This window comes from Cyanistes caeruleus, chromosome 11, assembly GCF_971803275.1.
Source record: "Cyanistes caeruleus chromosome 11, bCyaCae1.hap1.1, whole genome shotgun sequence".
Classification (NCBI taxonomy): Eukaryota; Metazoa; Chordata; class Aves; order Passeriformes; family Paridae; genus Cyanistes; species Cyanistes caeruleus.
In genome coordinates, this window is record NC_141711.1 from 16,289,860 (window position 1) to 16,302,957 (window position 13,098).

Here is a 13,098-nt window from a genome sequence, read left to right on the forward strand (position 1 = left end):
CTATTTCCTTTCCAGTCCTACTCTTTGAAGACCTGTGAACCCTATACCAACTCTGACCCTGAATTTTGCTGCTCTTTTTTGACTTGGGCTGACAACCACAGCTCTGTCACATTGTGCTGCAGCCAGCATGTCTTCTGGGGCTGTTTGCTTAATGCCATCAGCTTTCCCCTAGACTTTAGTGAAGATTGTTTATTTACTTTAACATTTAATGCCTTTCTCAGGTACCAGTCAGCCCTCAAACCTCTTGCTCCCCATTTATTTATTGGGATTCTGCTTCTAATGTTTGATCAGGCTTTCTGATACTGCTTTTGGGTCTTTCCCCCTCTTCATTCTTTGTTATTTTTTTCTGTATTTTTCCACTATGGAGAAGCTTCCATAAAATGAGAGCAAACAAAGTCTTTTCAGCTCACATATGCCCTGGGTTTGGGAAGAAGCATATGCTCATGTTTGCGGGGGAGGCAGCTGTTCTTGCTCTTCAAGTAAAAGACTTTAATGCATTCACAGGATTATGATGCTGGAGTAGCTGTACCATCAAAGCCATAGCAACTTCCTTGTTGCCTTTCATTTTCTTAGTCTATTATATGTGTTTGGTTTCTATGAACAGCTAATTAAAATGCAGAAGAGTAACTCTTTATTAAGGTTTTATTAACATTTAATTTGCTTTTCTGTTTTTGGTAGAAGATCAAAAGGCTTAGCTCTTTCCTAGAAAGATAACACAAGAGTTGCAGTGCTGTACTAAGATAGTGTCCCTCTAAGAACTTCATGTGCTCTGCAGGGGCGTGGGCAGAGACCCCCTGCCATCAGGGGTAAGTGGAAGGAGGGCACAGTGGGGCGTTCACCAGATCTTGGAGTCTCCAGGTGCTGCAGGCAGGAGCAGCTCTACTGGCTGCACTGGGAGCATCCATCCTGCCCGTACTCTGCAAGAGGTTCTCTTGCTTCTTGCTTACCTGGACACACCTGAAATCCTGAACTCAGCCCCTCCAGTCCACCCTCCCTCAACCCCTCTCCCTGCTGTGCTTCTATACCACAAGGGTGAGTGCTGGGTAGAGGGTGACTCCTTGTCACAGCTTCCATGTCTCCCCACATTTTTGCTGGTGCATAGTTGATGCAGGTGCTAGTGAATAAAGCTGTTGAAGAAAAGATTGCCTGTGGACTCTTCAGCTGGAATCTTCCTTTTTCCCCATACAGGTTCAGTTCCCTTTTTGTTACCTTTTTGTGCAAAGTTCTTGAGGAACTGGGAGATCAAGTGTATTTGCTTTGTTTGTAGATGCTCTGCTCTGAGTTATTCACAGGTCTTTCAGAGTAACTCCACTGATTCTGAATGTCGCTAAAACAGCAAAAGTAGCTTTGTTTTCATGTTTGTTTTTCCCTTGTTCACCAAATATTCTCCTTTTGCATGCAGGCATGTGTTTAAAATTCACAGGACTACTTGGGTTTGTGACTTGTTGCTTTGCTGCAGCAAAGAGACAGGATGAAGCTAAGGGGAAACCAGAATATTCTATATGAAAATGAGGTAAAATTAAAATATTTTATTTCTTCTCTCCTTTTCCCTTTCTGCATCTGATTCAGGTGCTCCTGTCATTATTCTCAGTTATCAGCTGCTCCTTATGTGGATAGACCCTGCATTTCAGCTGTTGCTGACTGACGAGAAAGAGGGGTGGTTTGATGACAGAAACTTCTTGCCGCTGTTGTGGATCAGTGGCAGAGAAGTAGAGCAATTATCTTGCTTGTCTGTGAAGTCTTGAGGTATTTTTGATCCATACATTGTTGTATTTTCTATTGACTTTCCTTCTAGCAAAGGTTTGCTTTGAAGTTTGCACGTAACTCTTAACTCGTTTGTTATGTGCGTCTGCAAAGGGTGAAACAAGTCCCAACTTTTCTGGCTGCTCATTTTCAAACAAGCTGTGCAATGATTCCTCAAAGGAGCTGTCAAGGAGCTAATTTTTTATGAATTTGTTACCTAATCTGAAGAATAATAAGGAAGATGTTCAGCTTACTTTTCCTATGGGAAACTGGAGTCCTGAAGCAAACAGATCCTCCCCCTCCCTAAACACACAAATTTATTGCAATAATACTTTCTTTGTCCTGTATGAGAACCCCCTTTCTTTCAGATATTAAATGCAGTGGTAGTTCCTGCCTGAGCAAATTTCCTTGTGAGTTATGAGCAATGCCTGGGAGTGGGACACTGAGCATGGCTGTGTCCCCTCTAGACTGGACTGGCTGCCCACAGCCCTTTGGCTGACTGGGTTGTGCCATAGGCTGTTTTGGCACCTAGAGTAAGGCAGCTTTTGCCCTTCCTCCTCTGGGGTGTTCTTTGTGTTGTCATGGCAAGAGTTGTAGTGGAAAATCCCACTTGCTGTGCTCCATGGAACTGCCACTGACAGCTGGGGCTGGCACAGGGAGGAGTGTGGAGCAGCTGGAGAGAAGTGGGAATAGTTACAGTGTAATGTTTAAAGACTGTCCTGATCTCTTTGTGGTGTCCAAAGAAGATGCAGAAGGCATGACACTCCCTGCCTCCTTAGCCAGACATCTGTCCAACCTGAAATTAGTGCTGTCCTTGGAAGAAGGTTTTCCCTGTCAGCTGGCTCCTGGGTGGGGTTTGGGGAAGGCCTGTGCAGATTTCTTGCTCAGCAGTGGATAGGAAGCTTCCAAAGATATTCACGGCACCATATGGCTGCAACATGATGTAGTGCCAGTGTATTAATTCCCTCCTGAGAGTGGAATCCCTCCCTCTTTCTTTGCTTTCTTGTTTATTAGTTTATTCTCATGTTGCACAAGACTGTCTGGGAGAAGGCTGAAGGGAGCAGAAGCAGGTGAATCATTTAGAAACAACACAATTTCCTGGAATAAGCCATTAGCAGTCGTCTTTATCGATGCTTCTCAGTCCCCAGGGGATGCTTAAGCAGCTCCAAGGCTGTACAAACCATCTGTGATAACAGTAAAGGGCAATGCAGGGGCCGATGCCCTGCTGGCACAGCTCCCCCTGACCCCACAGGAGGAAACCCTGAGCCCCTAAAGCTGCCAGGATGCAAATGGGGGGTGTTTGCATGATTCACTCCCCCCAGTTTGGCAGGAGGTGCTGCAGTGCCACAGCTCAGAGCATCTGCTCCAGCTGCCCAGAGCAGGAGAGCACACGCCACTGGAGCTCCACAAATAAAGCCCGTGCTTGGTGTCCTTGGCCTTACTTCCCCCACCTTGCTGTGTGATCAGCCGAGATGGGTTTGCACAGTGTGCAGCAATTCCTGCCACAGGGTGAATTCTGAGTGGATTTTTGCCCCACAGTGCTCATAAAAGTGTGTGTGAGGCTTCCATATTACCTCCTTTCTGGGCACTGCTTCCCAAACTAAGACCCCCTTGTCAGTGGAAGGTGCAGGCCAGGTGTGGTTCCTTCCAGACTCCAGGGAAAGTTCATTATCAGCTTTGTGTGCTTCCCTAGGCAATATTTCCAGCTGATCCATCTTCCTTTCTGTGTTTCATAGAATTTGCTCTTAGAGCAAAGCAGTAGGCTTTGGTTGGGTGGAGATTTTTCCTTTTCATTTTTTTTTATTTTGCAATAAAGCTGTTCAATTATTTTCCTTAGAAGTCCTCCCTCGGTGTGCTGATTAGGCGTGTGGCAGAGGAGGGACTGCTGTCAGCGTGGCTCAGTTCCTGGAAGAGCTGAAGCGCAATGGAAATGACCCCAGGGAGCTATGGGCTTTCCACAGAAACCTGATGGGGGAAGGGCTGCCTGAGCCTGGATGGCTTTAAGAGCTCATTTCATTTCCTTTCTGCAGCCTGACAGGGAAAGGGAGGGAGTGACAGTGTTACACACAGCTTCAATCACATCAGTAGGGTGTTAATGCTGCATCCTGCACAGTAAAGACACCGGGCCATCCTTTCATGGTTCTGTGCCCCTGGGCACCCCGTGGGTGCTGTCAGCATCCTGCTCATCTCCAGAGACCCAAAGGCTCAGTAGATAAATTTGTCCACTCCTTCCTTACACTAGAGAATTGTAATTCTACATCATATTCCCATTTGTATGATGTTTTCCTTCATCTTTCACTATTTTACTTGCACTGGTCCTGCCTCTCTGCTTTTAAAGGAACAAACATGAATCATAAATTTCATAACTGTGATTTAACCTTTTTCCTCGCTTGTATTTCTGGGCTGGGCTGGTGATAGGGCCTGGACTGATCTTTTTGGATCAGTCATCCCACAGATGTTTGGGTATTTACAGAATCACTGGTATCTTCTTTTACCTGGACTAAATATCGGTTACCTTGTGCTTGAGTGCACCCAGGGAAGAAGGGGAAAATGCCACCTCAGTCCATATGGCAGGGGCCTAAGGGAGTTCACATTAATGAAAAAACTGCCTGTGCCGCAATCTGGAAATAAGACAGCAGCGGAAAGATCTGGAATCTTCTTCCCACACCATCTTGCCTTGGGTGCAGTGTCCTGTGGGTGCAGCCTGAGGTGTGAGCAGGCACAGGAAGGTGCTGCTGCCTTGCTGCTGTTAGACTGAACCTGCCATGTAGGAAAACGCTGCTTTGCATGACAGAATTCCTGAAGGCTGCAAACCTTCGGAGCCTACAGCTTCAGCTGCCCTGAGCTCAGGAGCTTGTCTTTGTCAGGAAGTCAGAGTGAATTAAGGCAGTGCCTGGATTTAAAGAGCTTGTGCTCTGTGTACTCGGTATCTTCCGAGGTCGATTTTGTGTAACTCACTGAAATGACTTGAAACTGAGACCAGAACGTGGAGGATCTTGGGTGCTCTGAGGTGCAGGGATTTGCTACCCTCCTGCAGGGTCTGCTGGGCTCTCAGCAGGACAGACTATTGCTCTGAGAAGTTATCCACTCGGGACTGATTCCCACTCCTGTAGTGTGGGGTGAGCCTCACCTCAGACTTCAGCTACCACTGGCACGAAGATTTGAAGTTTTCTTGCCTGCACAGGTGGCCCTTCAAAGTTTAAGCAGGAGAAAGAGATACTGCTATTAATGTCACACTTGATCCATGGCTCGTGTTCAACAGCAGCAAATATAACCCTGCTTCTTGGCTAGAGAAAATCAGAAAGGACTCTGCTTTTGTTTCCTGCCCCAGGAACTTGAGTTTGCCCCACTGGCTCCTCCATTCCCACATCAAAGCCTTGTGTTAGGCTGTCTGCAGCCACTGCTGCAGAGTGGTTATGACCTGCCCTTTCCCACACACTTGTGTGACTTAGCTGGGAGCTGCGCCACATTTTCCACAATATGAGAGGAATTCTTCATACATTACAAACTATTAGTGCACCATATAGAAAAGGCAAAAAGTACTTTTCCAAGCGGGGGGGGGGGGTGGAGTACAATTAAAAATTTATTTTTCCAAGCTCCTTTGGTTAGTGTTGGAGATTCAAAAAAATAAGGATAGTACTTGTACATATATCTATGTGTATATATTTTCATATATATAGATTAATAAGTCTAATACTCATAACAAAAGGACTTGACATTTTATAGCATAGGGAAGTGAAACTAATCAGATACATTGTATGAAGACAGCATGACGAAATGCTGGTTTGTAGTTGGTTCCTTTCCAGGCAAATCCTCTTAGCTCTCTTCTGTCAAGTAAACACAGGGTGGGAGAGGTGTTTGTCACGAGAAGGGTGATTAGCTAGATGTAATTAGTAACAGAATCCAACTTTCCATGAAAAGCTTATTAGCAAGGAGTCAGACCTGTTCAGGTACTCCAGTGCTGCACTGCTCCTGCTCCATCAGGGTGAGCTCCCAGGGAGCAGCAGCGATTCCTTGGTCAGCAGAGCTGCCTCCAGCCAGTGGGGAGGAAGGGCTGGGAAGCGCTGAGCACAGCACTGGGGTTTGTGCAAGAGCAGCAGAGCACAGGGTGCGAGCTCTGGGATCACAGGTCAAGCCAGAGTTTGCAGTTGGAGAGGGAAAGGAGCAAGGGAACAGTTTATATGGTGAGAATCCAGGGACAGCTTTGCCTCCCAAGCATACAAAGCCAGGATCAGAAATGTGGCATTGATTACTGTAGGGACAAGAGAAGCCGCTGGTGCTTTCCTTTATGGTCCTACCTCTCCGATGCACTTGTCTCCTCTGGCAGTGCAAGGAAGAAGGGAGCTTGGGTCACTTACAAATTGCTCTTGCTCAGATTGAGGCAGCATTGCAAGGGCAAGAAAGAGTCACCTTTGCACAGAGTAACTTTGGGCCTGGCTTGCTTTGTGTCGAGGTTGCTGGTGTGGGGCTGAGCTCAGCGGAGGCGGCGGCGTGGACAACCAACCCCTTTGCGTGCTGCCATAAGCATTTCTCTGGGATTGCTGTCGGGGTTGTTTGGAAGTTGCCCTGGGTGAGACTCTTCAGGCCCGGGTCGAGCCCTGCCTGTTCTGGCGCCGGGCGCTTTGCCCACTGTCCGTAAAGGCCGTTCCCGCTGCGGCGGCGCCAGCCGGGTGCCAATGAGGTTCTGGGTCACAGGAGGTAGCCTGGGGGACCTGAGCACAGTTTGGTCCCCTGGCCCCTCACCCAGGGTCCTCCCCAGGCCACCCATGGGCAGCCCCTGTCTCCATGCCACTGCCTGTAAACCCACTGACCCAATGTGAAGCATTCATGTAGCCCTGTGTCATCCCTGGGGATAAAGGAATGATTCAAACTCTGTTCTTGGGTGGTTTGAACGGTTTTTGACAAGGTGCACAGGATTGCATTTTAGTGTAAGGTAGCAGCAGGAGCTGTCTGTATGGGCAGAATTGCTGGTTTGATTGAACACAGCTCCAGTTGTGCTGCTTTGACTTTGATGTAGAAGAAATGACCCACTTTCAGCCGGGACAGCTGGCCTTTGAAAACAGAAGTTAAATTGTTACTTGGTAGCTGTGTAGGGTTTGAAGTGCCTTTAGTGTCCCAATTTATCCTCAGCTGCTGAACCTTGTGGTTGCCTTTGTGCGTCTCAAGGTCAGGCTGGTCACCACTGATAATTTTTTATCACTCAGGTATTTTCTGATGATGTGGAAGAAGATCACCAGCACGGGGAGCAGAAAGGAGGGATAACGTGAAAACTTCACCTATTCAGGCCCTTCTGTCAAGTACCATGCAGGATACAGACACTGAGTCCTGGTATCCTCAGCCTTTTTGTTCTGCCTGCCCACTGGAGGTCATGGGGACAACACAAAAAGGCCCAACATCTCTGCAAAACAAAAAGAGGGACCAAAGAGGAAACTTCCTCTATTTGCTAATTTTCCTTATGTTCCTTGAACATGCACATAGTTCAAGTGGGAAAGGAGGAGAAAAGGAAGAAAAGAAGTGTTGCTGAGGTTCATAGATCTAAACAATCAAAACATTAAAAAATCCAGAGACTTTCCAGTGCAGATAGTCAGTGTCTGACATTTTGCTGTAGTGATAGTCATTGCTTTAACTATTTGCAGGTTTTCTTCTATCCTTGTACCTTGTTCCCTCCTTTTCCTTGTTGCTGTTGGAAGGTTTCCCAGCCATGGTTCTTTTAGGATAAGGGTCAGGTTAGGGCATTTGTGTCCATGGGGCAAGACTTCAGAACACATTTCATATTAATTTTTAGTAGTCATCTTGGCATATGTACTGGTCACAAGGTTTAAAACAGGGGCTGAGAGACGAAGCTGAAGAGAGTCTGTAGGAACCATCTTTGCTCACTGGCATTCTTGACACAGGTGGGGTTTTGGGGGTGTCTTCCCCAGTAATGAGTTGGGCTCTTTCTTTAGCAGTAATTCCAGCAGGCACGAATACCTAATGACAGAGAAATCAAAGGGCCTGGGTTTTCCCCTTTTCCCTTGGTTGGCAGCATAACATATAAAACTCATTTGACTTATTTCCCTTTGCATCAAAAAGTAATCTCTACAAGGCAAAAGAGACATGAAAAGTCTGTGTTCCAACAGAACTTGAAGTGCTTTCTTTTGTAAGCTTTAATCATCAGCTTCCTCCAAACAAGCACTGCTGCACTGATTATATCAGCCTTAGGAAGACTTGAGGGAAAGGGTAAAAAAATAATTCCTTTATACTTTGTTTTTTGTGACATCATCATTTGAAGTGCCCGTCTTGGAAAGCAAACACCTTGGAAGAGCCAAGCACTGGGAATATTTATATCTCTGGAACTGAGCAAGGTAAAGCCAGTGAGGAGTGTGACCTCAGCTGGCTGCGTCACACGGTGTTTGTTGAGCTGTTCCATGAGATCCAGGGCTACCTGGAACCACCAGTGTTCCCTTTGCACTTGTTCCCTTTGCGTTAGGTCATCTGTTGTGTCAACAACTGGGAATTTGGAGAGCTTTCTGTTTCTGCTCCAGGAATAATTGGTGATGCTTGTTGTAGGGATCACTATAGGATATACAGTATTTCCTGTAAGCCTTTTGGTTTTTAACTCACTAAGTAATAGGCTGAAGAGTGATGCTGCTGGCTGGAAATGGGAGGAGAGAAAAAACTGCTTCTTTGACAGTTTCCTATTTCACTTAAGGATAAGAAGAAAATGTTTCTTTTGACTCACAGGATAAAGATTCTCCTTGGTTTAAGAAGTTCTTTGACAGGAGTGTTGTTCTTCCATCAGCTAATTCCTCTAAGAAGAACTGAGACTAAGGAGGTGATTATTGGAGTAATTATAGGCCAAAAGGCAAATACAAAATAAACTGCAAAATTAACATGCAAAATCCTGCTTGTTGCCTCCTGCAAACTGGGTAGAGAAGCATAAGCAGGGTAATACATTGTTTTTATTGTTTATTAGTCAAATATGTCTGGATTGATAATATGTGATGAGGTTGTCTGGTTGTGTTAGAATTGATAATATGTGATGAGGTTGTCTGGTTGTGTTATAGAGCGAACTTTTCTGAACCCACCTCTCTTCTCATCCAAGATGGGTGGAGTATTTCCACTTCCAGTAGCTGTGCTGAACCATCCCTTTGGAATGATGGTTTGTATAAGCACTAATACCAATGTGATGATCAATGCATATTTTCTGTTAATGCCAATGCACTCCTATGTTAGCAAACAGCAGAAGCCATCATGTGACATCTTCACTTACTGCACCAGTCAGTGTCACACTGTCACTTGACACTGGCACAAGTTATTTTGTTTTCAGCTGCCTGCCTGACTTGTTCTAGCTTATGTAATGAAGTTTCCTCTTTCAGGCTGTGCTCTCCAGCCAGGCAGGAGAGAGCTAAGGGATGCAAAAATGGCCTTCAGGTGCTTTCTTCACGTGGCACTCCTGAACAGGAGGGGCCCAGGCACTAGGGCAGGTGTGGACCAGGCCTCCTCCCTGCCTGCCGTGGGTTGGCAAGGCACAGGGAAATTCCTCCCTTAACTAGAGAAGCTAGAAGGTTGTGTGCAGCCTGGAGTACGTGAGTATGTCAGATAGAAGCTGCTGTGGATGAAGAGAGATGACTGAAGGAGTAGTGGGGACTAGTGTGCTTTTTGTCACCAGAGGGCTCTGCACTGGGAGTGGAGTGTGGAGAGTGCAGCTATTCCCCATGTAACACAATCCACACCTTCTGCACCAAAGTGTTTCCCTGCAAGATCCATGGCAAACTCTTCCTCCCAGCTGGTTTTCAGTATCCCGGGGCACGGAGGGCGTTACAACATCTGCACACTCTGGCTTGGAGCAGCTGTTTGTGGGTAGCCCTGAGTCAGCTGCCTGGCAGGTCACGCTAACCCCGCTGCAGAGGCTTTCATCAGCAACAAAAGGTTCTGCATGCACAGGGAAGCCTTCAGTCTCCTGTATTCTTGGAAAGAAAAGAGTAACATGGAGTCACCATGTCAGCCCACACCCAGCCTGTTCTGCCCCTGTTGATCCATCCCCAGCCTTACAGTACTCTTTTGTCCCTGTTCTTCCCAAAATGCTGCCCAGTGCCTCTCAGCCAAGGTGATTTCCATGGCACAGGATTGGAGAGAACAGCACTAAAAGAGGTGAATAACAGAGAATCTTAAAAGGAATATTCCAAAACCAAGGGCTTAGAAATGAGTGAGATATTTTCGAAAAGTTAGAGATTTTTCAAAAAGTTCCCTGGAAATAATAAATAATATTAAGTTGTGCTTTAGGCTATTTCAGAGTTATGTTTTAATTGTAACAACACCTTTTATTAGTGCTGAGCACTTTCAGACAAGTGCAAACATATAGCATGTGCAGTGGGCAACATATTTCTTCATCATATTAACAGGCTTGGAGGTAGTGTTTTGAACTCTGCCTCTGCATTGTTTGGCAATGGCTGCGGTGACACTTGCATGATGGGAAGAATCCTTGCCAAATTGGGTAACTTCTGACAAGTACAAACACAGTTCTGCCTTCTGTAAGCTAGATTTCAAACCATGTTGCTGTTCTAGGGAGGAAACAGCCCTGACATTAAAGAGTCTGCAGTCTATGATCAGCAGTTAAATCTCTGCTCCTCTGCACTGAGTGAGGCCACAAGGAACAGGCAGTGAGGGACAGCTGGCAGGGAAGGGCATCTCAGTGTGATTGTGTCTCTGTCCCAGACAGAACCCAGACCTGTCGTTTTTAGGAGCTGTCACCACAGAAAGCTCTGTCCTAGCCAAGGTGAAACAAGTTTGCTGAGATCAATTCAGGCTTGGCTGCTCAGTTTTCCACGAGTTGGTGTTTACATCCTGAAGTGGCATTGCACATGTTCTGACTGGAATATTTGTAAGTGAATTCAAGAAAGCCAGAACTTAATTGTAAACTGCACCATGAGCTTTTCTTCTGCTTTTAAATGAAAAAACTCCTTGCTGGGTTTGTGCATGCTGGAGACAGTGGGTGATGGAAGGGCTTTCTTGTGTTAAATCTGCAGCACTTCAATGTTACAATTTCCCTTGAAGACCAGTTTGTGTCAGAATTTCACCGAGGATAAAATTCTTGTCTGTAAAACTAGGAATATGAAGTGGACCAAATTCAGCCCTGAAGTAAATTTATTCCCATCCCACTCCTTGGGAAAGGAACCTGGATTTAGTCTGTTGTGTTTTACAGGTTTCCATGGCAGGGCTGTTTCAGCAAGGACAGCATTTCTCCAAGAGCCACAGTTGGAAAAGTTGCAGCGTATCTTCCAGACCAGGGCAGTCACATGATGGAGTTACTGGCCAGGCCAGAGTCCAAGGAACTCCAGTCCTGGCTGAGCTCTCCCACTGAGTTTTAATTGACCAGCTCTTCCTTTGTCCTTCCATCTGGCATATTTATATCAGGTTTTTGAGAAATACCAAGTCTCTAATGATCTGTTTGGGCAATCTAATGCTGCAGTAACCAGTATTATTTCAAGCTTTTATTGTCACAGTAGTACCATGGGGGAACATTAAAACAAATGCCTTTCCTGGCTAGATAGAGTGTTCTCTTAAAATAGCTATTTTGACAAAAACTAACATTGTATTCAGTTTTTGCAACTCAAATCTGAGCTGCTGCAAAGTGCATTTACACTGCTTTTAGGAAGTAATGGCATTGAGGGGAAAATCCTGCCAGTGAGTTCTGAGGAAGAGGAGTAAGAAGAGTAAAAGGAGAAAGGTTCTAGTTCTTTTTCATGAAAGGAAACCCTTCTATGCAAATCTAGGTTGGTATGTCAGGCTGGAGCAGTTCTGACTGAACCCTTTCCTCTGCTGGGCCAGGCTGCTTCCCCTGGGTCTGTTCTTTCCTATATTTAAATTAATCAAATGAGGATTTTGCAACAGGGGGCATTGATGGGCCAACAGCCTGTCTCCAGCCATGAGCACTGCCACAGCTGGTTACAGGGGAATTGAAGGACTAAGCCAGCAATGGTTTGCAGTAAAACTTCCTTTTTTGTTGTCTCATCTGTACTGAATATAAGCTGGAGTTCTGAAACTTTGTTGTTCTCCCTCCCCTTTCCAAATCCAAAAAAATACTCTGAATTTCTATGTTAAGATTGTTATGATGTAAAGTCCAAATTGTATTTTACTTTCCACAGTTTTCTTTTGAAATTTAATGCCCAGGCTAACAGTGAAGCCTTTAAAATTACTTTTCTTCTCTCTGGTCAACATGTTGCCTACCAATAGCCTTTTCTTCTGAACAATACGTTATTTTTCAAGTAGAAAAAATTACTAGTTCTTGCTAAAGTTTGGAAGAGTGTGTTTGTGTAGACTCCTTAGTCCACATAATTGAACGCTGAAAGACTCTAATTTTATTGCTGGGGCCACTTTGTCATTTTTCCCTGAGCTTGTTTTTTGCTGCGCAGCAGAGGTGATGACAGATGTCTGATGGATGCTGCAGGGTCGTGCCTGCTCCCGAGGGCCACTTGCTGCACTTGTTTGTGCCGTGAGCAGCAGGAGCCACATGATGGTTGTGTTTCTCGGGAAGCGGCAGCAGGAGATCAACACGAGGTTCATTCGAGGCAGCATTAGCCTCCAGATAAAGCCGTGCCTCCACGTGTTCCTGTTCCCTGGGCACTGGCACCTGGCATTATAAAAACCCACAGAGCAGGCCTGGGTGTGGGCAGGGAGCAGACATGGCTGAGTCTGAACGTGTTCCCAGCACTCAGAGCAGCGCCGGGGCCTCCTGCCTGCCGTGCGTTGGGCAATGCTGGCAGCGCTGCCTTCCCTTGGACTCCCTCTTCCAAATTCAATTCCGTTCACAGCCTGCTGTGAACAGACAGAGGATGAAGGTTTCTGCCCAAGGACAGGGTGGATCTCTGTTATACCTTATTTTTATCTCTGACTGGTTTCTTTCATAAGGAGCTGCCCAGACTGATGGGTTTTTCTCCCTTTTCCCCTGTGAACAATGGGTAGGGGTCACTGACAGCAGGATGTGAATGTTGTGACAATGCTGCCCAGAACTGAGAGAGCTGGAGGATGTTACTTGGCATCCAGAGTTGTTCTGGCACATCTTCACTGGATATTGCTTTATCCTCCCCTCCAGACCTCTGGACTGCTGATGATTTCTGGGCTGAGGAAGAGGATTCTGTAATTCCAACAGGATTGCAAGGGTCTCAGCAGCCATTAGGGACAGATAGGAGAGGGCTGTGATATTGGCTTCTGACAGATTTGAACATGAGAACATGTTTGGCAGAACAGCCACACAAACAGTTAATTTTGGTTTTAATTCCCTTAACTTCATAGATGGCAGGTAAGACTGACAATGGAATTTGGACTAGAAATTACATTTAATAGGTCAGTAACTGGAAATACCTGACCACTTCT

The 13,098-nt window shown here is 45.9% G+C and overlaps 1 protein-coding gene across 4 annotated transcripts in view; it reads left to right on the top strand.

Moving 5' to 3' along the window:
* Positions 1-13,098, top strand: part of MAPKAPK3 (MAPK activated protein kinase 3) — a 119,731-nt gene that overhangs the window by 36,841 nt on the left and 69,792 nt on the right. Inside the window, exons 1-2 of one of the 4 annotated variants that reach the window (XM_086845667.1) lie at positions 679-806; positions 1,403-1,513. The exons of the other annotated variants lie outside the window; for them this stretch is intronic. The gene's annotated coding sequence lies outside the window, so the exon portion shown is untranslated. Of the gene's footprint in view, positions 1-678; positions 807-1,402; positions 1,514-13,098 lie in introns of those variants that run through there. 4 annotated transcript variants of the gene reach the window in all.